The 25,183-nt window shown below is 43.3% G+C and overlaps 1 protein-coding gene across 1 annotated transcript in view; it reads right to left on the bottom strand.

Annotated features, from left to right (window-relative positions):
• Window positions 1–25,183, bottom strand: part of Sema4c (semaphorin 4C) — a 162,430-nt gene that overhangs the window by 124,901 nt on the left and 12,346 nt on the right. The window lies entirely within an intron of this gene.

Below are 25,183 nucleotides of genomic sequence, written 5' to 3'. Positions count from 1 at the left end.
GAGTAGGGATCTGTGCATTTCTGTTGAGTGAGTGAGCAACTTAAAGGGACCCTGGGACTGGCCAGGATGGACCATACCACATATGCAGACTTGGCTCAATGAAATGCAATGAAGATGGAAGGCTAATGGCTAATGAAAGCCCAGAGCCCAACGATCAAAGGAAACGACAACTTACAAATACCTGTGCTAAACTGACAAAGGCTGAAACTCAACAGTGAAAGAAATTCAAATCAATATAACTATGATATATTATTCAATAATTTAATCCAAAATAGATAATTACAATGAACTATATTGGCTTGGCTGTAAAGAAATGTGTTATCACCTACACTTAAAACGGATTATTTTTTATTTTTTTTGGTATTTTTGAGACAGGGTGTTCCTGTAGCCCCAGCTAGCCTGGAACTCACTATGTAGATCAGGCTAGCCTTGAACTCACAGAGATCCACCTGCCTCTGCCCCCCCTCCCCCCAGTGCTGGTATTAAAGGCATGCACCACCATGCCCAGCAGACTTATTTCTTTTAGGGGCTCAATTATCAGTATAAAATAACCATAAAAATGTTGGGGCTGGAGAGAAGGCTCAGCAGTTAAGAGCACTGGCTGCTTTTGCAAAAAACCTGGGTTTGGTTCCCAGCACCCACATGGTATCTAACAACCATCCGTTACTTCAGTTCCAGGGGATCCTACACTCTCTTCTGACCTCCAGGGGCACTGTACGACATGGATACACTTACATACATGCAGGCAATACACTCATACATATAAAATAAAAATAATAAACTAAATAACCATAAAAATGTCTACACCTAGGGTTGGGTGTGGTGGTGCATGCCTTTAATTCCAGCGCTCAGGAGGCAGAGGCAGGCAGATCTTTTTGAGACTGAGGTCAGTCTGGTCTACACAGTGAGCTCCAGGTTAGCTGGGGCTACAGAGAGATCCTGACTCAAAAAACCAGAAATGATGTCACCTAGGAGTGACATCAATAAAAATGGGAGAGCAGGAAACTCCCCAAATATGGACCTTCACAAGCATAAGAATTAAGCTGTTAAAACTGACAGAACCAGCACCTGGTGAACTCAGACTTGAAGCCAGGCTGGTCTACATAGCCAGTCCTAGGCCAGCTAGAGCTACAAAGTGAATCAGTCAATCTCTCTTTCTCATAGTAAATCAGTCCTTAAAATAAAAAATAAGCCGGGCATGGTGGTGCACGCCTTTAATCCCAGCACTTGGGAGGCAGAGGCAGGCGGATCTCTGTGAGTTCAAGGTCAGCCTGGTCTACATAGTGAGTTCCAGGACAGCTGGGGCTACAGGGAGACCCAGTCTCAAAAGACCCCCCCGCCCCCCAAAAAAACCAGCCAGGTATGGTGGCACATGCCTTTAATCCTAGAACTTGGGAGGCAGAGGCAAGTGGATCTCTGTGAGTTCAAGGCCAGCCTGGTCTACATAGCAAATTTCAGCCTAGCTGAGGCTCATTCTCTCTCCCTCTCTCTCCCTCTCTCCCTCTCCGTCTTTCTCTTTCTCCCTTCCTCCTCCCTTCTCTCTCTGTCACACACACACACACACATACACACACACTAGTGATCAGCAGCTGGATGTTTAGGAGACTGAGGAAGAACACTTGAACTCAGGAGTTCCAGGCCAGCCTGTAGACAAAGCAAGACTTCCTTTAACAAAAAACAAAACAAGAAGGGCTGGAGATGGGGCTGGAGTGATGGCTTAGAAGTTATAAGTGCTTACTGCTCTTGCAGAGGACCCTGGTTCAGTTCCCAACACCCACATCAATGGCTCACAATTGCCTATTAACTCCTGTTCTGGGAGGGGGGGGGATAACCTCTTTTTGCCCTTCATGGGCACCTGAATGCACATGGTGCACATACATACACTCAGGCACACACACACACACACTATACATGAAATAAAATGAATCTTTAAAAATAAAAAAAATTGGCCAGGCGTGGTGGCGCACGCCTTTGATCCCAGCACTTGGGAGGCAGAGGCAGATGGATCTCTGTGAGTTCAAGGCCAGCCTGGTCTACATAGTGAGTTCCAGGCCAGCTGGGGATACAAGGAGACCCTGTCTCAAAAAGACCAAAAAAACAAAAAAACCCACACAAGAATGTCAATCAGCTGGTTGGGTCTCTTTGTTCTAGCTCTATAGAAGATGTGAATGGAAGAGATGCTCTTCCAGTGTTGGCAGTCCCAGACCCTTGAGTGCCCAAGGCCTAGGGGCTGGGCCGGCAGACCCAAAGGTGTATAGCTCCAAACCGTAAGAGTTAAGGGTCTATTGCTCCAGGCTGTAGAAGCCAGAGATGTATGACTCCAGGCCTTCAGATTGGACGTTTGTTGCCCTAGCTTTGCCCACCAGGAGCCACAGCACTTAGAAGGCAATGTAACCCTCTGCTTGCAGCAGTGAGTGGCAGTAGCAGATTGCAGCATGTAGCAGCAGCCCCTCAGACAGTGGCACCTGAACAGGCCTTGGGTTGCTGGAACCCTCAGTCCTGCAGCAGTAAGTGTCACAGCACTCAGGCCTAAGCTGTTGGCATCCTTGGTCCCTCACAGGGTTAGGGTGTCTGAGACTTTTGGCCTTTGGGGTTTGGCACCTTCCTGGAACTCTTCCAATGACCAGGACCCACAGCTTCTAGTTTCAGCTCTTTGCCCTCTAGTGGCTGCTGCTGCTGCCTCCCCCACTGCTCTGCAGCCAGAGGCACCCTCCTCCCTTCATCTTATCAGCTCAGTTCGCTTTAGTAATGATAAATATCAAAAGTTAGGCAAGCAAGATAGTTCAGCAGGTCAAAGCACTTGCTGAGCAAGCTTGATGGCCTAGGTTCAACTCCTGGAACCTATGGTGGAGGAACCATAGAAATTGGAGAACCAATTCCCTCTGACCTCCATACATACACCCTCACACACACATCATACACATACAGAATATATATATTAGAAGGCATCACCACCCTTGTAATCCTAGCACTTGAGAGGCAGAGGCAGGAGGATCATTTAAGTTCAAGGTCAGCCTGGTCTACATAGTGAATTTTAGGCCAATTGGAGTTACAAAGATAAAATCACTTTAAAAAAACCCAAACCACCACCAAAATCAAAAGTAAGCCTGGTATAGTGATGCACTCTTTATTTTTTTTAAGTTTATTTTATGTATATTACTGTTTTGCCTGCATGTATGTAGGTGCATCGATGTGTGCGATGCCCCTGAAGGCCAAAAGAGGGCACAAGATCCCTTGGAACTGATGTTTCTGATAATTGTTAGTTACCATGTGGGTTTTGGGAACTGAACCCAGGTCCTCTGCAAAAGCGTCCAGTGCTCTTAACTGCTGAGTCATCTCTTCAGACCCATGCTTTTTTTTTTTTTAAGATTTTTAAAAATTATATGTATGTATATGTGTATGGATATGTGCATGTGAGTGCAGGTACCCACAGAGGCACTGGATCCCCTGGAGCTGGAGTTATAGGTAGTTGTGTGCTGCCTGATGTGGGTCCTGGAACTGAACTTAGGTCATCTGTAAGAGGAGCAAGTGTTCCTAACAGCTGAGCCATCTCTCCAATGCTCAATGGTGGCATGCTCTTTAATCCCAGCACTTGGGAGGTGGAAGTGGCAGGACCTGAAATTCAAGGTCATTCTTGGCTACATAGTGAGTTCAAGGCCAGTATGTGACCCTTTATCACAAAATCAGAAAAAAAAAACCCCAAAAACTCAAAAGAACAACAAAATATCAAAAATAGGCAAGAAAAGACCACTGAGAGAATCTTTGACTGGGCCTAATGTTCTAACACCAGGGAGCCGGCACAGGAGGGTGTGGTCTCTTTTGGGTGACTTAGAAGATGAATAGCCTGCTTATCCCAGGGGATGGCACAGGTGTCTGCATGATCATTGCAGTCCATCATGCAAATGAGGGACCACACTTGTACCAATCACAGAAGTTCTTTATGTAACCTGTACTGTGCTTGCATGAATCACAGCTGGTCTGCTCGGCCACCTGGAGAAGTGCTCCCTCTCTGGCCTGTGGGTAAACATGGCTGCAGGGTCATTTAGAGTTCACCAAGGCTTTGGTGGCAAGAAGTCAAGCACAAGCTATTTTGAAACTGTCATGGCTGAGACAGCATTCTGGAGCTGGAACTGCTTCAGCAGCAAACAGGCATGGCTGCAGTGGGTCTTCCTGATGTGTGTGGTGTGCAAAGGAGTAACTGTTGGCACGTGGACACTCTGCTGGGTACTTGGCAGTGAGTCCTTTGTGCAAGGCAGCGGGGCATCAAGGAAGAGTCTAATGCTGTCAATTAGACTCAAACTCCCTAACTTCCAACATCTTAGCTTATTTAAAGGAAACATTAAAAGATGTGCTTACAGGACCTAGGAAGATGACTCAGTGGGTAAAGCGCTTGGAGTGCAAACACAAAGACCTAAGTTCATATCCTCAGCACCCATGTAAAAATCTGGGCACAGTGGTATGCATCTATAACCCCAGCAATGGGGGGCAGACACAGGTGGACAGGAGGGACTTGGCCAACCAGTCTAGCCAAAATGGCAAGCTTCAGGTTCAAAGAAAAGACCCTGTCTCAGAAAAATGGCAGATGGTTGGGGCTATGGCTCAGAGGTTAAAGCATTTGCTGTGCAAGTATAAGGATAAGAGTTCAGATTCCCAGAACCCATGTGCATGCTGGGTGGGCATGGCAACCTACCTGTAATTCTAGCGCTTGGAAGGTGTCAACAAGAATCCTTGCAGCAATTTGGCTAGCTAGACTAACCCATTTTGGTGAGCTCTGGGCTCAACTGAGAGACACTGCTTCAATGAATAAGACAGAGCAATCAAAGACGACTCCTGAAGTCTTCTATTGACCTTCACATCACTTACACATGTGAAAACATACATATACACATACGTGCACAACATGCACATACACATGAAAAAGAAAAAAAAATAAGATGGAGAAGTGATTGAGGAAGACATCCTGATGTCAACCTCTGGCCTCCACATACACATGCACAGGTGAGCATATCCCCAAACATCTGCATGCAGACATACCTATGTATACATACACACATAAAGACCTATATACACCCTCACACAAAATTAATTAACTAATTAATTATCTGGTCGCTTCCTAAGATATTTGCTGGGTCTTGCCTCTCTTTCACACTTACTTAGAACTTTATTCTTAAGAGTTGGGCCAGCCTGCCCTCACCCCTCTAATATGCAAAGATCAAGAGACCCTCTCCTTCTCCTCTTCCCCTCTCCCCTCCTGTCTTCACTCTTTTTCTTTTCCTCTCTTTTATTTTTAACTCTAGATGATTATGGAAATCTCTATTAAGTCACTTAAAAAAAAAAAAAGACAAAGTCTTACTATATAGCTCAGGCTAACCTTGAACTCCTCCTGCCTGCCGCAGCCTTCCCAAGTGCTGGAATTATAGGCCACCACACCAGCTTTTAAATAATCTATTGATCACTAAAGAAAGAGAAGTGATCACAATCAATTAAAAATAGTCTTTACAAAAATAGTTTAGAAAAAACCCATTAACTAAATCCATAGCACATAGTAACACATAATCCTGGGGTGGGCGGTAATAAAATCTCATTCCAAGTGTTGCTGCATTAATATACAGAAATGTCCCATTTTCACCATAAAATTACAAAGCATACACAAGAAAAAATCCCAAGGGATTATAATTCATTCACAGGAAAGGGGAAGGGCAATTGACAGAAATTAACCATGACAAACGAAATTTAGTCAATGATCCTAAATATGTCCAAAAGAGTTCAAGGAGAACATGAAAAAAAGCCAACAGAAGCCAAGAGAAGGATGAATTGCCAAATAAAGAGTGTCAGTAAAGCAGCAGAGATTGTAAAAAGGAACGAAGTACAAATTCTGGAGCAAAAAACATAAAAATCAAAATGAAAAACTCAGCACAGGGTACTAACACTAGATCTGAACAAGAAGAATCTGTGAACATTAGCTACATCAGTTGAGATAATCCAATTTGAGAAACAATGAAAAGAACAGAGCCTCAGAAACCAGTGGCACACCACCAAAGGAACCGATGTATACATTCTGGGAGCCCCAGAAAAAGAAGAAAGAGACAATGAGGCCGGAAGAATGTCTAAAGGAATAGTGGCCAAGTGCTGGGATCTAGGTTGGTGGTAGAACACTTGCCTAGCATGTATGAGACCCTGGGTTCAATTCCTAACACCACATCAAAGGAGAGAGAGAGAGAGAGGAAGATGGAGAGGAATGGAGAAGGGGATGAAGAGAGGGAGGAAAAGGCAGAGAGGGGGGGAAGATGGGAAGGGAGAAGGGGAGGGGATGGGGAGGAAATAAGGGAAAAGAAGAAGAAGAGGGAGAGAGGGAGAGAGAGAGGGAGGGGAAGGGGACAGGAAGGAGGGAGGGGGAGACAGAGAGAGAAGATGAAGGTTGAAAACTTTCTTATATTTGATGAGAATATTGTTATACTTCTAGGAAGTTCAGTGAACATTAAGAAAGGGAAACTCAAGGAGATCCTCAGCTAGATACATCAGAGTCAAACAGTAAAAGGGCAAAGACAAGGGGAGAAACAAAAGCTGTAAGAGATCTCATGCAAAAGCTCCCCAATGAGATTAAGAGCCAAGTTCTCACAAGAAACCGAGGAGGGCTGAAGGTAATGGGAAATATTCAGAGTGTTAAAAGAAAAAGACAAAAGAGTACCGACCAAGAATACTAGTATAATATTAGTAACCTCCAAAAAGGAAACGACATTAAGACCTTCTTAGAAAAATAAAAATAAAGAAAATTTGTTGTAGGTAAACATATAGTAAAGTAAAGCCTTTAGGTTGAAATGAAAAGATAGGGTAAACTCTTGTTCACTTAAAAAATGGTGCACTGGCCCAGCAAGATAGCTCAGAGAGTAAAGGTGCTTGCTGCCAAGCCTGACCCGAGTCAATCCTTGGGACCCAAATGGTGGAAGGAGAGACCCAATCCCACAAATTGTCTTCTGACCTACACTCTGGTGCACAGATGGATGTACACACACACTGCTATACAAAATAAATAAATGAATGTAATTTTTTAAAATGGCATACAAGTAAAGGAAAGCAAATAGATGACTATAGGGCAGTATGTGGTAACTTTTTTTCTCCTATTTGACTTAAAAGACAATTTCAGGCTGGAGAGATGGCTCAGCGGTTAAGAACACTGGCTGTTCTTGCAGAAGACCCGGCTTTGAATTCCAGCTAACAACTGTCCGTAACTCCAGTTCCAGGGGATCCGATGGCCTCTTCTGTCTTCCATGGGCATTGCACGACACGTGTGCACTTACCTACACGCAGGCAATATACATATACACATAAAAAAATAACAAATAAAATGTTAAAAGACAATTGCGTTGTGCAATACTCCTAAATGTCTTTTGATGGACACAGAATGTAGCTGTTCTTTATATGAACAGCACCACCAAGGAGGAAGCTCTAATGGAAGTCAGGTTTTTGACTTTGGTTTTAAGACAAAGTCTGTAGCCCAGGTTAGCCTCAAATTCCCTGTGTAGCCAAGGATGACATTACACTTCTGATATTCCTCCCTCTATCTTCCAAATGCTGGGATTACAGGCATGTGCCACCATGCCTGGTTTATCCAGTACTTGGGATGAGCCCATGACTTTGTGCATGCTAGGCAAGCACTCTAGAAAGTGAACTATATATACTTTCAGGCCCAGGTGTTTGATTTTTTGGGTTTTTTTTTTTTTTTAGTAGTACTTAAATCATACTAGTATTTTTATTTTTTATTTATTTATTTTTAAGTAAATTATGCCCAGGTGATCAGCAATGAGCATTCTCTTCATTTCAGGACACTGGCATTTAAAAAATATAGTTAAAAAAAAACTACACTTTATTCAAGGCAGACCATGGTGGTACATAAAAGGACCACTGAAGCATGCTCTTACAGTGGGACTGAGAGACTGCAGAGAACTTCTAAATTGGTATTATTCCAATTAATTAATAACTAATAATAAGTCTATGTGAACTACAAGATATGTATAGGTAAATGAATACTACAGTTGGGTTTGTAACTTCTCATTTTCCATATTTTGTTTATTTATTTATATATTTACTTATTTATTTTTGCTTCTTTTGAGCAGGGTCTCCCTGTAGCCCCAGCTAGCTTGGAACTTGTTATATAGACTAGGCTGGCCTAGATCTCACAGAGATCTACGTACTTCTGCTGAAATTAAAGGTGTGTGCCACCACGCCCAGCTCCCTATATGATTTTAAAAGATAAACACAGAATCTAATAATTATGTAACTATGGTAATAAAAATACAATTTATGACAATGAAAACAGAGGGGGGCACTGAATCCTGAAGGAGCCAGGTTTTTGTATACCACTGAAGTTAATGCAATATTGATTCAAATTAGTTTATCAATTGAGATATAATTTTGAGGGTAACTACTGTGAAAATATATTTAAAAAGCTGGGTATAGAACTCAGTGTTATAGTGTCTGTTTCAATCCCCAGTACTGAAAAAAGTAAAAGAAAAAAGAAAAGAACCTAAAAATATACAAAATAGGAGCTGAGCAGGGAGGTGCATGGCAATAATCCTAGCTATTTGGGAAGATGAAATAAGATCATGAGTTCAAAGTCAGCTTAGGCAATGTAGCAAGACCCTCTCTCAAAACAGAAATTTAGCTGGGCGCAGTGGCACACACCTTTAGTCCTAGCACTGGGGAGGCAGAGGCCAGCCTGGTTTACATAGTGAGTTCCAGGACAGCTGGGGCTACAGGGAGACCCTGTCTCAAAAAGACCCAGAAAAAAAAAAAAAAAAGAAAAAAAAAAAGAAACTTAAAAAGGGCTCTCAGGCTGGAGAGATGGTTCAGCAGTTAAGAACACTGACTGTTCCTTCAGGAGACCCAGGTTCGAACCCAATACCCACATGGCAGCTAACAACTGTCCGTAACTCCAGTTCCAGGGGATCCAAAGGCCTCTTTGGTCCTCTGTGGGCATTGCACAACACGGGTGCACTTACCTACATGCAAGCAATACATGCATACACATAAAATAAAAATAATAAAATATTTTTTTTAAAAAGGGTTGTCAATGTACCTTGGTAACAGAAAATTTACCTAACATGAGGCCCTGGGTTTGATCTCAATACCCTCTTGAATGTGTGTGTATGTGTGTATGTGTGTGTGTGTGTGTGCATGTGTGTGTGTGTGTGTGTAAATGAGGCAATCCAAAGAGGATATTACAAAAGAAAGCAATTAAACAAAGAAAAGGTCATAATGGAAGAAAAAGATATATGTAGAAAACAAATGACAAAAATCACAGAAACCCTTCCTTATCAATAATTAGTTTAAATGTAAATGGATTAAATTCTTCAAATTTTTAAAAATTTTATCTACAATGCACATATGTATCTATGTGTGAATGTATGAATGCCACAGAGTATATGTGGTCACCAGAGAGCAACTTGCAGGAATTTGTTTTCTCATTCTATCACTATATAAGTCCTGGGGATTGAACTCAGGTTGTCAGGCTTGGTGGCAAGTAACTTTACCACCTAAACCATTTTGCCAACCCTGGATTAAATTCTTCAATCAAACGGCAAAGACTGACAACCAGGCCTGGTGGCACACTTCTGTAATTCCAGCACTCCAGAGGCAGAAACAGGAGGCAGAAACAAGTTCAAGGCCACCCTGGTCTACATAGTGAGTTCCAGACTAGCCAGGACTATACTACATAATGAGAGCTTGTGTTCCAACCCCACACCCCCACATCAAAAAATTTTTTTAAAAATCCAAACAAAACAAAATAAAAGGTAGAGACTGGCAGAATCATTTTAAATATTGCAATCTAAGCTGGGAATGTAGCTCAGTGGTATAACATTTGCCTACCATGCATGAGGTTCTAGATTTAATCCCCCATACAGAAAAAATTAAAAATAATCAAATAAAATAAACCATGACCCAACTATATGATGTCTACAGGAGACTCACTTTGAGTACAGAGGAAAAAACAGGTTAAAATTTTAAGGATGGAAAAAGATATTCCATGCAAATAACAACCTAAAGAGAGCTCTCTAGTATCAAAGTATTTTTTTGTTGTTGTTTGTTTGTTTTTTGGCTTTTTTGAGACCACCCTAAACGTGCCCAATCTTGTCTGATCTCAGAAGCTAAGCAGGGTCGGGCCTGGTTAGTACTTGGATGGGAGACAAAGTGTTTTTTAAGTCAAAATTTGCCCTAAGAGACAAAGACAGACATAAACTGGCATCAGGATCTGTCAGGAATAAACTAACAGATGTTGGAAAAACGGCTCAGTGGTTAAGTGCGCTTGCTGCTCTTACAGAGGACCAGAATTTGGATTCCAGCACCAACAACTCTAGCTCCAGAGGTCCAATGCCCCCTTCTGGGCCCTGTGGATACTTTCATACACATATGTACATACACACACAGAGACACACTCAAAAAAATTATCTTTTTAAAAATAATAAACTAGAACACAGGTGTTGGTCAAAAGGACACAAAATTCCGGTTTAAACAAATAAGCTCAAAAACTCTATATACCATAATGACTATAGTCATTACCACGATGTATAGTATTCTTGAAAATTACTGAAAATAGATTTTAAGTGTTCTTACCAGAAAACATAAGTATGCAAAACAATGCAGAAGTTAATTATCCTATTTAGCCATACCACAAGATACATATTTCAAAATGACAGATTGTATGTGATGAATACATACAATTTTTGTCAGCTAAAATTAAAGAAACTGTAACAACTATGAATAATATTAGGTAGCTAAAAACACATCCCAAAAATATATAAAAGTTGACAGAACTGAAGGAAGAAACAGGAAATAAAAATTGAGACTTTCCTATTCTGCTTTCAAAAATGCAACCAAGGCAGAAGAGGGACGGATCTCTGTGGCAGAGGACTTGCACAGCGTATGAGGCCTCCAGTTCCATGCCCAGCACCACCAAAGAAAAACCACAAAAAGGAAAAAGAAACCAAACTAGACAGAGTATCAGAAGAAAATAAAGTCAGGCATGGTGGTGCACACCTTAATCCCAGCATTTGGGAGGCAGAGGCAGGTGGATTTCGATGAGATTGAGGCCAGCCTGGTCTACATAGTGAATTCCAGGCCAGCTGGGGCTATAGGGAGACTCTGTCTCAAAAGACCAAAAAAGAAAAGGGGAAAAAAAGAAAAAGAAAAGAAAAAAAGGAAAAGAACAGAAAAGAAAAAGAGCTAGAGAGGTGGGTCACCCCTATAATCTCAGGATTCAGAAGGCTGAGGCAGGAGGATTGTGAGTTTGAGGTCAGCCTGGGCTATAAAGTAAATTCTAAGCCAGCCTGGGCTACAGAGTAAGATTCTTTCTCAAAACAAATAAATAAATAAAACCTCAATGATCGAATGAATAGGAAAGAGGGAGGAAGAAAGAGACATAAAGGGGACCCAAGTGTTTGGTGTCCAGCACCCATGTTGGGTAGCTTGCAACTACCTGTAACTCCAGTGCCAGGAGATCCAAAAGCATCTTCTGGCCTCCATAGACACCGGCACTCATGCACATACCCACATATATACACATAATTTTAAACTTTTAAAAAATTTTTTATTATTTTTATTTTATACATATGAGTGTATTGCCTGCATGTAGGTATAGGTATGTGCACCCGTGTCGTGCAATGCCCACAGAGGTCAGAAGAAGCTGTTGGATCCCCTGGGACTGGAGTTACAGACAGTTGTCATTTGCCATGTGGGTGTGGGATTTGAACCTGGGTCTTCTGCAAGAACAACCAGTGTTTTTAACCACTGAGCCATCTCTCCAGCCCCCAATATACACATAATTTTAAAAACAGGAAAATATCAGATCTGAACAACACTATAAAGCAACTGGACCTAATGATCACTCCACCTCCAACAGCAGAATGCACGTTCTCCTGAAGCGCATACAGACCATTCTTCATGAGAGAGCAACACAAGTCTGACTTAAAAGACCATAGCCATATAAAGTTTCCTAGTTAGCTTTGGCTGTCAACCTGACACAGCCCAGAGTTATCTGAGGGAGTTTCAATTGGGGAATTGCCTCGATCAGGCTAGCATTTGGACATATCTGTGAGGCATTTTCTTAACTGCCAATTGATGTGGGCAGAGACAGTCATAGGCATGTGGTCCTGGGCTGTATAAGACAGGTAGCTGAGTAAGCCAGAGGGAGCAAGCCAGTAAGCAGCTTTCCTCCGTGGTTCCTGCTTCCAGGTTCCTGCCTTGAGTTTCTACCTTGGTTTTCCTCCAAATGGTCTGGAATCTGTAAACTGAAATAAGTCCTTTCCTCCTTCCCTAAGATACTTTTGGTCACAGTGTTTATCACTGCAATAGAAAGCAAACAAGAACATAAAACATCCTCTAATCACAACAGAAGCACCTAGGTGAAGATCTTAAGAGAATTAAAAACAAGTGAAAGTCCACACAAGGTGTTGTATGCAAGTATCTATGACAGCATTGTTCAAGGCAGTCAAAAGAAGAAATAGCCCAAACGTCCACCAGTTGTTGAATGGATAAACAAAGTATGTTATCCACATAATGAAATACTGTTCAGCCATGAAAAGGAATGAAATACAGATATGAGCTACAACATGTCTGAACCAGTGAAAACAGCCCATTCACAGAGGATCACAGCTTTCATGGATGAAATGGCCACACTAGGCTATTCGCATAGAGACAGAAAGCCAATTAGTAGCTGTTTCCAGTTGGGAGAGAGGAGAAAAGTTGGGTGTGGTAGCAAAGGGATGTAGATATCCTTTTTTGACAGCGATGAAAACGTTCCACAGTCATGGGAAAGGCAGTGCAATTCTACGGACTGCACATCCTAAATGGGTCAATTGTATATGAACTACATCTATCAATGACACTGTTCAGAAAAAAATAGTGCATAGCACACAAATATCAGGCACACCAGTAGCCACCCAGCTATGTGAGAAGCTGAGGCAGAAAGATCCCCTTGAGTCCTGGAGTTTGAGGTCAGCCTGAGCAACATGGTAAGGAAGAAGACGAAAGAGGGAAGAAGGAGAAAGGAAAAAGAAACCAGAATTTAAAATTACTGCTGCTGGGGCTGGAGAGATGGCTCATTGGTTAAGAGCATTCACGGCTTGTTCAGAAGACCTAAATCTAGTTCCCAGCACCCATGTTGGGTAGCTCACACCTGCCTGTAACTTCAGCTCTAGGAGATCCCTTACCCTCTTTCTGGCTCCATGGGTGCTGCACACACATGGTACACACACAGACATGCAAACATACACATAAAAAAATAAAAAAACCTGGAGGCTGGAGAGATGGCTCAGTGGTTAAGAGCACTGACTGCTCTTGCAGAGGACCTGGGTTCGATTCCCAGCACCCACATGGCAGCTATGAACCATCCTTAACTTGAGTTCCAGGGGAATCCAAAGCTCTCTTCTGACCTCTATGGCATTGCATGACACGGGTATACTCACATACATTCAGGCAATACACTCATACACATTAAATAAAAATAAAATATTTTTTTAAAAGAACAAAAAACCCTGAACTTAAAAAAAAAATCACTGCTGTGGGGGGGGGCGGCACACCCCTTTAATCCCAGCACTTGGGAGGCAGAGGCAGGCAGATGATATAAGTTCAAGGCCAGCCTGGTCTCCATAGTGAATCCAGGCCAGCTGGGGCTACAGGGAGACCCTGTTTCAAAACAAACAAACAAACCCCCCCCAAAATCATTGCTGCTCAAGCAGGACCTTCTAAAAGGACAAAAGAGCCCAGCAAAAGGAGAGGAAAGGCACATATAGTCAAAAATGGTTCATGTACTGCTGATCAAGCAACAAGAAGGGAAAAGAGACAGAGAAATGCTAAAGCCTTCTAGGAAAATTCCCTGTTAGTGATAATACTTTTGGAGAACTTATGAGTGGAGGAGAAGTCATAAAAACTTCTCTTTAAAAAGACTATTTTATTTGCAGATTTTAAAGTATCCAATGAGTCCACAACATCTGCCGAAGACAAACAAATGTCTACCAACTAAACCCAGCAGAAGTCCACCAAGATGATAAATCAAATATAAAAAGAAACTGCTGGTGCTCAGATGAGATGGATTCCGTGTGGCAGGAGCTGCAAGGACGGAGGGAGGAGGGAGAGAGGGCGTTCTCTCCTTTTTAGATCCGTTTCTTTTCTGGGCACAAGGGCTCTCTGTGTCATACTGACAATGCAGAACCACTAAGTTTAGGCAGCATAATACCACCCTTTGTTCTGTCCACTCTGGTGTTGCTGTTCCCATTCTGGCTGCTCCTCAAGACTACTAAGAGGAGGGTGCGCTCTGCTTTTGCAAGTTCAGCAGTGCTCTACCCTGGAGGGAGCCGGGGAGGGAGGTGCTCCCTAAAGTGGATCAGAGGAGAAAATGTGTCACCACTGACTGCAATAATGGTATGACATCCCAGCCCCTCTTCACCCTCACAAAGAGGCTTGTGTGTCTTTACCACACTGATGAGCTGCTTCTCTTGAGTCACTCCAACACACAGATGAAGTGGTGTCTCTGTGCGCAGCCGAGGGCCTGGTTCAGAAAGGATTCTCAGAAAGTTAGGGTCCATTGTTCACTATCATTTAATGTACTAAACATAGGGTACAGGTGCTGATCACGTTAAATTTGAAATGAATGTACAATATGTACACAGGAAAGCATATTCAAGTAAGATTATAGTGAAGAGATACTATAGATGTCAGTTTTCTTAAAAATTTTTTTTGTTACATTTAGTCTTGAGGGGGAGGTGCCAAGGCACTTGTGTGAAAGTCAAAAGACAACCAGTGAACCAGTGGAGGTCAGAGGACAACCAGTTTTCTCCTTCCACCATGTGGGTTCCAGGGCATAGAACTTAGGTCATAAGGTTTGGGGGCAAATGTCTTTACCCACTGAGCCACCACAAAAGTCTAAGATAAGGAACATTTCTTTTTTTCTTATTTTTATTTTATGTGTATGCATGTATTGCCTACGTGTAGGTAAGTGCACCCACAATGTGCAATGCCCACAGAGAACAGAAGAGGCTGCCGAATCCCCTGGAACTGGAGTTAGAGACAGTTGTTAGCTGCCATGTGGGTGCTGGGTTTTGAACCTGGGTCTTCTGCAAGAAAAGCCAGTATTCGTAACTGCTGAGCCATCTCTCCAGCCCTAGGGAACATTTCTTATACCATAGAAAGATCTTTTTTTCTAAATTTATTTTTATTTAAATTTTATGTGTGTGTTTTGCCTGCATGTAAGTGCATGTGATCATGCAATGCCAGTGGATGTCAGAAAAGGGTATTGGATCCCCTGGAACTGTAGTTACAGATGGTTGGGTGCCACCATGTGGGTGCTGGGAATCGAACCTGAGACCTCTGCAAGACCAGCCAGTGCTCTTAACGGCTGAGCCATTGTTTCAGCCCCTTTTTCTTTCTTTAAGAAGTAACCCCCTCCCCCAAGGTAGCATACTCTGCCTTTATCACAATTATTTTGCCTATTCTGGAAAAATCTTATTTTATACTCTTGTGCTTGATTGTATTTTACTCAGCATCATGTATGTGAAACTCACCCACTCTGTTGCATGTATTAGTAATTAGTTTATTTTAATTACACCTAGTATTCATTTAAGAATATCACACAACTTATTTGATCATTTGGGCTGTTTCTTGTTTCAGGGTAATATGGATAAGTCTGCTGTGAAAAGTCTTGTAGTGTCTCTTACAGGGCATAGCACTTGTCTCTGTTGGAAATCTATCAGGTCATATAAGATTTTGATGTTATCATTCTACAAAAGTAATTTGTCAAGCTTTCTCTGCCAAACACACATACACGCACGCACACACACACACAAACACACACACTCACACACACAGGGGTGGGGGTGGGACTCTAAATACATATATTGTATTTTTTGTTATTTTGTCTTTTTTTTTTTCAGAGCTGAGGACTGAAACCAGGGCCTTGCGCTTGGTAGGCACACACTCTACCACTGAGCTAAATCCCCAACCCTCATATATCGTATTTTTAAAATATTTTATTATTTTTATTTTTTGTGTATGAGTATGCAAGCGTACCCAAGTCATGCAAATGCCTGTGGAAGCCAGAAGAGGGCAGTGAATCTCTTGGAACTGGAGTTACAGATGGTTGTAATCAGTCATGTGTGTGCTGGAATTTGAACCCTCTGCAAGAGCAGCCAGTGCTCTTAACTGATGAGCCATCTCTTCAGTCCCTATATATTGTATTTAATCTGTTCTCACATGTATAATTTATTTATTTAGGTCTTTTTGAGACAGGGTCTCTGTTGGGGGACCCTGTTGCTAAGGTTGTAGTCCTCCATGTCCGGATAGCTCTAAGGGGCTCGGTGCTATATGGAAGGACTCCCTTTCTCAGTGGGGGCCTCCTGCTCTCTGCCTGACTTACCTGGAAAATGCTGCCAGGCACAGATGACCTTATTTGGAACATGACCTTTGGCATAGTTACCTGCAATAAAACTGCCCCCAGGTTTTTTTATATGATAATTAGGCACTGCCCTATAGTCGGATGATAGGATCCCCCTACCACATGTAAATAAAGCATACTATGAGCACCTATCAGCTGAGGCTTTGGCTGCTGCCTCCACTCTATATTTTCCCTAACCCCCACTGAATAAACGGAGCTGTATCACTGAATCTGCCTCCCTGGAAAGTCTTTTTCCGCTGTCCTGAACCCGTCGTGCTTCTGCTCCCTTTGTTCTCATGGGCTGGTGGCGAGGGGAGGGAGAGAACCACAGGTCTCCCTGTAGCCCCAGCTGTTCTGGAACTCATTATGCAGCCTAGGATGGCCTTGAACTCACAGAGATCCATCTGCCTCTGCCTCCTAAGTGCTGGGATCAAAGGTGTATACCACCACACCTGGCATACAATTTATTTTTTGAGATAAGGTCTCACTATGTATCCCAGGCTGGCCTTGAACTCAGAGATCCACCTGCCTCTGCCTTGCTGAGTGTTGGGAACTCTGCCTCCACACCCAGCCTCACAGGTACAATTTTTTTTACTGGGAAAATATGAAAAGTAGGGTTTTTTCCTATTTTTTAAATTTTTGAAATAATTTCAAACCTACTAAAGTAGAAAAAATAATAAATACAACTAGCCCTTTGTTAAAATTTCCCAATTGCTGGGGTTGGAGAGATGGCTCAGTGGTTAAGAGCACTGACTGCTCTTGCAGAGGACCCGGGTTCAATTCCCAGCACCCACATGGCAGCTACAAACCATCCTTAACTCCAGTTCCAGGGGAATCCGAAGCCTTCTTCTGACCTCCAGGGCATTGCATGACACAGGTGCATTCACATACATGCAGGCAATACACTCATACACATAAAAAAAATTTTTAAATTCCCCAATTGCTAACTTACTATATTTGCTCTGTCAGCATTTTCTCAAATGTGTATGTCTATGCATGTGTAAATACATGATTTTAGGATGACTTTTATTAATGGACTTAATCTGGACTAATTTTAACTAACCCCAGCAAAGGAATGCTATTGGGTCTGGTGAAGGGGTGTCTCTTTGGCAACTTTAGTTTGGTACTCCACCCAAAAAGATAATGAATGAATATGGGTATTCTTGAAAATGAACTCATCAGAGCCCTGCAAGCAGTGCACCCACCTGCTGGAAACAGTGGAGGCTGAGAAAGATGCAGCGTGGTGACCTTGGACAAATGTGAACTAGGGATGAAAAGACCATTTTGAATAAATTATGGGAGGTGTGACCTGACAGGTGACAGGACACGGACAGACACAGTGGGAGAAACAGGGTTCCAGAGACAGTTCCATGGCCCAATTCCATGGCACAGACAGCTCCATCTGCACAGGTTGTAGGGACGAGAGATCCATCAGCACAGTTCTGGGAGACAGATGGTTCTAGTAGATAGCTAGGGGAACTAGTATCCTCTGATTTGGGGCCTAGTCTTAAAAACTTAATTTAGGGGCTTGGGAGATGGCTCAGCAGTTAAGAACACTGGTTGTTCTTGCAGAAGACCCAGGTTCGAATCCCAGCACCCACATGGCTGCTAACAACTGTCCGAAAGTCCAGTCCCAGGGGATCTGATGGCCTCTTCTGTCCTCTGCAGGCATTGCACAACAGGGGTGCACTAATGTACATGCAGGGAATACACTCATACACATAAAATAAATTAAAAAAAAAATTTAACAGCCTATTTGTTCCAGGGTGATTATGATGTTGGCTTAATACACTACATATTATTACTTTTTTTTTTTTTTGGTCTTTTTGAGACAGGATGTCCCTCTGGAACTCACTATGTAGACCAGGCTGGCCTTGAACTCACAGAGATCTGCCTGCCTCTGCCTCCTAAGTGCTACTGCATTTTTTTTTTTAAGCTAGGTTCTGCCTATGTAGTCCAGGCTGGCCTGGGACTTCCTCCTTCCCAGTGTCCTGAATCTAGGATTATGGTCTGTGTCACCACACCTGATTAAATATATGATTTTCACAGTGTTAAGTACTGGCTAGTTATTTCATAGTTATCAGTTAGGGTGTGTTTGGGTTGTGGTCAGAGTTGTCACGTGTATATTTCAGGAAAGAATACTCAGCTGTGATACTGTCCTCACGACACCATGTCTAAAAGCACATGTGCATTTGTCCTGTTGGTGCTGTTGTTAACTTTAATCAATGAGCTATGGTGGGACCCGTCAGGTTTCTGTGCTGTTTACCAATTTTCTCCCTTGTAATTGATCAGTATCTTAATGAACATGTGTTGGCATTATTAAACATCCTGTTTCTCACAAAACTCTCATTTCCTAGTTTTTCTTTTGCACATTTAAAAAAATTTTATTATTTTTATCTTGAGTGTTTTGCCTGCATGTACGTAAGTGCACCCAAGTCATGCAGTGTCCACAGAGGCCGGAAGACAGTATCAGATACCCTAGAACTGGAGTTATGACAAATAGTTGTTAGACACCATGTGGGTGCTAGGAATTGAACCCAGATCCTCTGGAAGAACAGCAAGTGTTCTTCACCGTTGAGTCAACCCTCCAGCCCCTCATTTCCTAGTTTTAACATCCACTGATGATTTGTTCCTGAAAAGATTTTCATTGTAGTGGTTGAAAACGAATGGCTGCTTTATTTTCAATAATTTTGTTTCATTTTTCAAAAATCTATAGTAATGATCAATCCTATGAACAAATCCAGAAAAATCAAGGGAAATTTACCATTAAAACATACCTGAAAAGGCCAAACTTACTCTACTTTGTTGTAGTTGACTCAGCCCAATCGAAACTTTTTTTTTTTTTTTTTGAGACAGAGTCTCCTGAAGCCCCAGCTGTCCTGGAACTCACTATGTAGACCAGGATGGCCTTGAACTCATAGAGATCCGCCTGCCTCTGCCTCTCAAGTGCTGGGATTAAAGATGTGCGCCCCCACACCGGGCTTTGTGTAACTATGGTGATCTGATGTAATCGTGGTTATTGGCTTTACCCCCTGGCATGATGTAATTGTGGTTTTAAGCTTTATAAACCCTGCCCTGCTTCTCCTCAGGATTGAGGGTTCTTTTGGGCATGAGCTCCCTCTCTCTCTGACCACTGGCTATTAACAATGGACTCCTAATTCCACCTTCACTATGAGGCATTCCTCTGTGCATCTTACTCAGTAATACATACTCAGGGTTGGCAAATGGCTCAGTGGGTAAGGGTGCTTACTGGCAAGCCTAATGACCCTGAGTTAGATTCCAGGAACTTTAACCGTTGAAGGAGAGCATAGGACTGACTTTTATAAAATAGACAAAATTTGGACTAATGACTTTTATTTAAACCTGGCAAAACTATGTGCTTTTATGTCTTGTGACTGGGGTACCTGATCTTGTTTCCTGGGAACCTCAACTTGGTATTCCACCCCCCCCAAATTAAGGAGTGTGGGTATGCTTAAAAATTGATAACATAAAGTGCTGAAAGACAGTGCACCCATCTTCATTGAAAGCATGAAGATTGAGAAAGAATACTTGACCATGTTTTTTTGTTTTGTTTTGTTTTGGGTTTTGCAGAAGTGGAACTTGTGTTTAATGTCATGTACTCCTCAGCAAGCACACAAATGAGTGTGCTAAAAATCATGTTGCAATTTTTTTTTGTCTTTTTTGAGACAGGGTCTCCTTGTAACCCCAGCTGTCCTGGAACTCACTATGTAGACCAGGCTGGCCTCGAACTCACAGAGATCCGCCTGCCTCTGCCTCCCAAGTGCTGGGATTAAAGGCGTGCGCCACCATGCCCAGCTTGACCATGTTTTATATGAGATATTCTAGAACTAGGGATGAAAAGGCAAGATTGTCTGATAAGCTAATGGTTGACCCAAACTTGTATCTCCCCAGTTAAAGCTGGAGAAACAATTTTGAATAAAAATTATGAGTGGGGCCTGACTCGAGGGCGCAGTTCCAGAGCAGAGTTTTGGACACAGTTCCAGTGGCACAATTTCAGGGGCAGATGGTTCCAAGAGATATCTGGGGGAATGAGTGTCCCTTGAGTTGAGGCCCACTCTTAAAAGCTAATTAAGAGTCAAGTTGTTTTATTCATATATAACTATAATGCTGGCATAGTGTTAAGAGTAACAAAAAGCACCAGAAGATTAACTGGTCAAAAACTAAAACCTCTAGTCTATCTGTCTGAAGACCCATGTTTCTACTTTCACTGGTCAACCACCTGTCATAGGACCACCCCTAGGAAGGCAGGTTCACTTAAGTCATGCTAAACAGATGGGGGTATAATGAACTTTTCTTGCCTGGAATCCCATTTTCTAGGACAGTGCTTCTGGACCCGGCCACAGATGTGTGGCTCTCCTTAAGTCTGTAATGGCTTCAGGCTTTTTTCCTTCTTCCCTCCATTCTCCTCTTCAAGGCAGCTGCCAAGATTCCCAGCTTTCCTGCCCTGAGGATTTTTATTTAAAATACACCTATGTATACAATTCTTATATATATGAATGAGACTAAGAACCCTCTAGGGGGTATTGTTTCCCCCTTGTATCAATAATAACACCACAGGAGAGAACCAATGTTCACAGGTTGACCTCTGACCTCAACATGTGTGCCCAGAAACATACACACACACACACACACACACGTAAAAAAATAATATAAAAATAACACCTCCAAGCTGGGCGTGGTGGCACACGCCTTTAATCCCAGCACTTGGGAGGCAGAGGCAGGCGGATCTCTGTGAGTTCAAGGCCAGCCTGGTCTACATAGTGAGTTCCAGGGCAGCTGGGGCTACAGGGAGACCCTGTCTCAAAGGCCAAAATAATAATAATAATAATAATAATAATAATAATAATACCTCCAAAATCCCTTTCAAACATGAAAAGGTAAGGCCAGGAAGCTGACAGTGGGGGTAGCAGTAAAGGATGCCTTTGTCTGAGAGTCTGGAAGAATGCTCCCAAGAGGAGAGAAAGGGACACCTCCACTGCTACATAAACCATCCCCAATCTTAGCTACAGGCTATGTTTTCCATGTTGAAAGAATCTAATTTTAGAAGGAACAAGAAAGTCAGGCAGGAGTGGGCACAGCGGGGGGGGGTCAGGTCCAGCAGAACATGCGGCCTCCTGGGGTCCAGCCCTTGTCTTCTGTAAGGACAGAACAGACAGTGAACCTTGACCTTGTATCTCCAGGAGATTGTGGCTAAGGCCTCACCTTCTGCAGGATAGGCACCTGCTCATGTATTTGAACACACAATCTGCCACAGGCAACCTGCTGGGCTGATTGGGAATCTAACATCCTGCAGCTTGATTAGTGAACCTCGCTGGGAGCAAAATCACCAAGTGAGTTAAAATACAGGAGTAAGTGGTCTAAATCTCAAAGGCTCATTGGTAAGCACACATGGAAATGAAAAGGGATACGGCTGGAGAAACAGCTCGGTGGTTGAGTGCGTACTTATGTACTGTTCTTCCAGAGGACCTGAGTTCAGTTCTAGCACCCACATCAGGAGGCTCACAACCACCTCTAACTCCAGCTCTAGAGGACCCCACATCCTCTTCTGGCCTCTTCGGACACCTACACACATGTATATGTATCCATATACATATAATCTAAAAAAATTCTTTAAAATTAAAAAAGATGGCTGGGCATGGCAATGCATGCCTTTAGTCCTAGCATTTGGGAGGCAGAGGCAGGCAGATCTCTGTGAGTTCAAGGCCAGCCAGGTCTACATAGTGAGTTCCAGGCCAGCTGGGGCTACAGGGAGACCCTGCCTCTATAAGACCAAAAAAAAATTTTTTTTAAAAAGGATATGGGAGCTGGGCGTGGTGGCACACGCTTGTAGTCCCAGCACTTGGGAAGCAGAGGCAGGCGGATCTCTGTGAGTTCAAGGCCAGCCTGGTCTACATAGTGAGTTCCAGGACAGCTGGGGGCTATAGGGAGACCCTGCTTCAAAAAGACATTTAAAAAAAAAAAAAAAAAGAGATATGGGGCTGGAGAGATGGCTCAAAGGTTAAGAGCACTGGCTGTTCTTGCAGAGGACCCAAGTTCGAATCCCAGCACCCACATGGCAGCTAGCAACTGTCTGTAACTCCAGTTCCATGGGATCTGAAAGCCTCTTCTACCCTCCAAGGGTACTGCACGACACAGGTGCACTTATCTACATGCAGGCAATACATGCATACACATAAAATAAAAATGATTGAAAAAAGGAGAGAGAGGAAAGGAATAGGGTGAGTGAGCTCCAATAAGTCACAAAGCAGAAGAGTTAACCTTTACTGGCCCAGTGCAATCAGGTAGGCTGGGCAGCTAAGTCTGGCTACCTCAAAAACCTTCCATTCCAAGATATTCATCTACCCACAAAGGAACATACTTTTCCATAACGTACCTATTGTTTCCAGGCTTCCCTATCCCATCCCATCCCTCACATTCCTTGACTCCATAAACATTTCAAAGTGGAAATCAGCTGGTGCAGAATACAGTCTGATAGCTGCTCATCTTTTCTCCTGTCTCCAGCTCTGAAGCCTGCAATTACTCAACCAACCACACAGCTGACTGAGATGCTAATGATTTCAAGGACATCGGTGACTTTGATGCCACTAAGACTCACTGAAAGCTGTCAGGTGAGTAATGACAAAGGAAGACACTTATCTATGGGACCAAAGTTCAGAGCTATCAAGATGTGAACAAACAGGCATCTTAGAATGATGAGATGAGATGCTAGGTGTTATTACTGGGACCCAGGAGGGGACTGAGGCTTCCTATGGATAGAAAAGAAGAACTCTGAACCCTACATCTTCCTCCTTTCCTTCTCAAATCCCTCAATGCCCAGCCAGCCAGGACACAGCTGTCCTCCATTTCACTGATACTGCAGGTGCTTCAGCTCAGGCCCTCCACCTGGGGAGCCCAAGCTCCAGTGCAGCCCAGGGACTGTGGCCCCATCTGCATAGCACTCCCTCTTCTTCACTAAATCATGCAAAGCCAAGTCACGATCTTTTAGCACTTGTCCATGCTCTCTCCTCACTCATCACCACAGTGTGATTTCAACACCTGACCTCCCTTTTTTATTCTTTTATTTTCGTGGCTACCTGCAAAAGGAAATAATATGCCTTGAAGTGAAGCTATGAGGCCACACAGTTCTAGAAAATCCTAAGTACTTTGAATCTCGATGTCAAAATAACTAAGATTAATGTAGAAAATTACAGCTGCCCTGTTTGTGTGAATATTGCTTTTGCAAGATGCCTTATTCCCAGCACCATGTTTTACATTTGTTCTTTTAAACAAATATTTACTGGCTAGGAATGCTAACAAGGGCAGAGTGGTTCTGGTCAGCGAGGACTCAGCTCATAATCTGGAAGATGAAACTGTCCATTTACACGCAGTTCCCAGCTTCAGAGGCTATGACACCCTCTTCTTCCTCAAAGAAAGTACAACAGTCTCCTGTATCTTAAACTTTACATGCATCAAGCTGAGCAGGGACTGGGAACAGAATGCTTCTGGAAAGACAGCTAATTTTTGTGCCCTAGGAAATATTAAGAAACAAAACCCAGGGCTGGAGAGATAGCTCAGTGGTTAAGAGCACTGTCTGCTCTTGCAGAGGACCTGGGCTCAATTCCTAACACCCATATGGCAGCTAACAACTGTCCATAACTCCAGTTCCAGGGGATCTGACGCCCTCTTCTGACCTCTGCAGGCACTGCACAACACAGGTGCATTTACATACATGCAGACATAACACTCATACACATAAAAATAATTAAAAAATTTTTAAAAAGGGTGTGGTGGCACATGCCTTTAATCCCAGCACTTGGGAGGCAGAGGCAGGCAGATCTCTGTGAGTTTGAGGTCAGTCTTATCTACCTGGTGAGGTCCAGGCCAGCTGGGGCTACAGGGAGACCCTGTGTCAAAAAGACAAAAAAATAAAAAAAGAATCAAAACCCAAGGCTTGAGAGATGGCTGAGCCATTAAGAGGGCTTGTTGTTCTTCCAGAGGAACCTGCATTCAATTGCCAGCACCCATATCTGGCAGCTCACAACTGCGTGAAACCGCAGCTTCAGAGGATATGACACCCTCTTCTGGTCTCTGCTGGCACCACATAAATAAATCTTTTAAACGTTTTTAAAAAAGAAACAAAACACAAGCCAAGCCACTCCAAACAGAAATCATTTCTCTAATAGGGTTCCATCTCAAGTCAGGCCTTGATATATGGTTCATACGGCAGGAGGGCATTGCTCTGTAAGTGTGGGCTAACCCTGAGTTTAGAGGAGGGCCTTCCCCTGTTAACGTAGGCGAATCCTGAGTCTAGCACGGTGCTTTGGATCAAAGAATTCAGGAAAACCTTAAAGGGGGACCCAGGGAACTGCACTGGTGCTGACTACACACTGTAACGGGCATAAGGCCTAGATAAGCAAATTCATTACGTGTGCCCACCATGGGCCCTGAGGAACTCACCTATAAAGTGAAGCTGGTGGTCCCAGAAGTGGTGGAGGCCTGTTCCTGGGAGCCTGAAGAGCAGAGGACAGGCGGCGGGTGTGGGGTGGGGTGGTGGGGTGTGACTGGAACACGGAAACAGCCTTAGAAGGTGGGGCACCAGAGTAGGGGCAAGGCTGCCAGGGTGCTAGGGGTGCCAGGTCAGCGAGGCCAGCTGGGTACAGTGTTGCTCTCCAGATGCCACCGGGCCTCCTCCGAACCTACCGTTGCAGCCCACGTGCTCAACCCTGCGTGCGTCCACGTGCTTGTAAGCAGCGCAGTACG

This window comes from Nannospalax galili, unplaced genomic scaffold, assembly GCF_000622305.1.
Source record: "Nannospalax galili isolate Female #2095 unplaced genomic scaffold, S.galili_v1.0 scaffold1311, whole genome shotgun sequence".
Classification (NCBI taxonomy): Eukaryota; Metazoa; Chordata; class Mammalia; order Rodentia; family Spalacidae; genus Nannospalax; species Nannospalax galili.
The sequence above is the reverse complement of the archived record's forward strand: the minus strand, read 5'-3'. Positions and strand labels throughout refer to the sequence as shown.